A 3185-nucleotide genomic window follows, 5' to 3' on the forward strand; every position below is an offset into this window, starting at 1 on the left:
TTTATTGAATAGACAATAACATTTGAAAGCTCTTTTTCATCTCGTCAGAAAGGAACAGCTACAAAAAGCTACATATCGTATTTCCCCCAAAAGAACTAAACCTTACACTTGCACTTAATTTTCTTGGTTCCTGTAAGAGATATCTAAAATTTGCAAATTAAAAAAAACGTTGAAGATACAGTGCGGTCAATATCTTTAGGACCCCCTAATTTTGAAGACTCCAGAAGAACGGGAATATCTATCAAAATCCTGTAAACGCCATTCGAATCAAGATCAAAAAAAAACTCCAGCGGAAAAATTTTCATGATTCTACCATTACGGTAGTCACAATAATGAGAACTCAAAATAATCTCCGCTCATCTCAGAAATACCCTTGGAGCAATTTTTCTGTGAACAAAATAAAATTGCAAGAACATTTAGACTAAAATAAAAACAATGGACTAAAATCTGTAAATTGGACTAAAAATTGGACTAAATGAACTAACAAAGTTATATGATCAAAAAATAACAAAAATAATACGTTCTTTATGTTTTCATCTTATTATGTAGAATCTAATTTTTCCTCTGGAATCTGTTTATAATGTATTCAGAACCTCCAAGAAACTGAAATTCAAACTTACGGGATTTTGGAATTTCGAGAAATCAGGCTTTTAAAAAACCGGTAAATTTATTCTGAATTTCTGTTCTTGCCGACAGAGCTTCTTTTCAATTGTTAAATTTTTGGTTATTTTAGATATGCTTTAAAATAACTGCTCAAACTATTTTTTCCCTCTTCCTTTCTGGGTTTTGACCTAATTACAAATTTCAACTGAAACCCTTTTTGTCATTTTTGAAAATAATTCTATATCATTTATTTTTAAAGCTCAAACTCTTTTTTTCAAAATGGAATTTCAATTTCTGGATGTTCAAATTTAGCTCCGCAAACCCTTGGCGACGATGTCATTCAGTTAGGACATAATCAATAATATACGTTGTATAGTATATTTTTATTTTCTAAATCGGCCAGAAAAAGTATTTTCAAACCGGATAACTTTGAACTTCGATAACGAATGTGTAAACAAATAAATGAATAATTTTTATCTAGTTTCTTTCGATGATTTACTGTATCCGGTTCAAGATGTTCGGAACCTTGTTTCATAAACTTGTTGTTTTTTATTGATTGTGTAGAGCGTATCGAGAGATTCGAGAGTCGGCTCTCTCGTTTTCCCTTTTCTGTGTCAGTGTCTCCGTCTCTACTCATTGACTGTCCACGTGCTGCCGTTGGCTGTCTATCTCTTCTTCTGATATTTTATTTTTCCACTTTTTCTCTATAATAGCCACTTTTTCGTTTTCTCTTTTTTTTTTGCCCGTACTGCTTACCAACTTCTCATGAGTCATGTGGACAAACATTTTTTGAGTTTATCGGGTTTCCTCCGTACTAATCAAAAACGATTTTATACTTCAGCGGTAGCTTCAAAAAGAATCGGTGCCCCTTGATACGGATAATATGAAACCAGAGAAGGAGAAAAGTCGAGAAGAAATAGCGGTGAGTTTAATTTTTCATTTTTCTTACGATGAACAAAGAGAGATGCATCTCTTTTCTTCCTTGTTTCCAGGGTTGTCAAAAAAAGCCAAAACTTTAAAAAAGTTGAATTTCAAAAAAACATAGTCTGAAAGAACACCTTAATATTAATAAATTTATTGATAAAAGGCCGAAGCCACTGATATAATCAATGCACAGTAAAAGGTTAATAGTTGGTAGGGTATAGAATTAAAAAGGGGTTCAGATCTACGTAAAGGTTAGTTCTAAAAGACTGAGAAGAAATAATGTAAATGTCGGGGAAGGCTGATTGGGGGAGGGAGTTCCCGATTGGGGGACGGAGTCCCTTATAAGCATTCACAGTTTTTTGATGATACTTTAACACTCTGAAAATTTCTTTGTTTTATTGGAATGTTGTGTCCTCTGGAGTGTTTAATTCTTTAGGATGTCTGGATTGAATTACCCGAATTTCAAATATGATGTTCAATTCTTTTCGAGAGTACTATCAATATACAAAGCCTTTTAAAATGTGAAGTTCCGAATTTTCAGGAAGAAAAACGCCGAAAGCTGTATGACAAAGTCCACAGAAGATATTACAGATACAACAAACGTTGCTCATGTTTGGAATCTCGCCTTAACTTAGGTCGTTATGGTTATAATCAGAGGGTGTCCATGCCTATGTTTGAAGAAAAAATAAGGAATGCCGATTTGGAAAAATTGAATTCTATTATGAAAGATGTGAAAGGTTGGGAAGATGCACTATATCGCTATGAGGCGATTCACTTGCCATTTACAATAATCATTGATCCTGAAGTGATTGTAGACGGTTTTTTCGACTTTTGGAAATCTACGGAGAGAAAATATGGAAATGTTAAGAAAACGATTTCCGAAAATTTCCAGAAATTTGGAAGTCGAAATGATTCGCGAAAACATTCTTACGGTTCTCAAACAGAACGATCCCCTTTTGTACAAACTACTGTAAGTTGTATATAAATACACTAGGTCATACGTTTTGTTAGGATTGATGGACCGAAGGGAGCTCCAATCAACGAGTGACACGAAAACTCGCTTGTTACAAGATCTCAACTAGGATTCCAGTTGAACTTCCTGCTTTTTGTACAATCGCTGCTAATCAGAAAGAAAAAAAAATAAATTGTAATAACTGTCCTTCTTTTCTGTAAAGATTTATAAAATATTAAATCATAAACATTTGAGCTGTTTTCTCATTTCATATTTTTCTTTGAAACGCAATGAAACTATAGATTCAAACACTTTATGAGATTTCTCTTTCTTATTATTTCATACAAAAAGTTCTTCAGTCTATACAACATTCTCAATTTCGAGCACAAAATATGTAAGAGATATAATATAACTAAACGGTTAATTCTATTGAATTTGAAATCTTCAAAAAACTAGGTGGCAAAGTTTCACATAACTCTACTTTTACCATAGAATCGAAAACTCTCGAAAAAAAACGAAAATCGTGAGGCAAATTTTGAGGCACCAATTTCTGATCTGAATACATTTATCAACCTAATTTTCAAAGCTTTTCAGAGACGCAATTTTTATTCATTTTCACTGGTAATGAAAAACTCCCATGTACTAGAAATTATGTCAAAAGTTCCACTTTTTCTTCATAACCTTAGAAATCCATTCCTGAAACAAA

The sequence above is a fragment of the Caenorhabditis briggsae genome, assembly GCF_000004555.2.
Source record: "Caenorhabditis briggsae complete genome, chrI, whole genome shotgun sequence".
In the NCBI taxonomy this organism is placed as follows: domain Eukaryota; kingdom Metazoa; phylum Nematoda; class Chromadorea; order Rhabditida; family Rhabditidae; genus Caenorhabditis; species Caenorhabditis briggsae.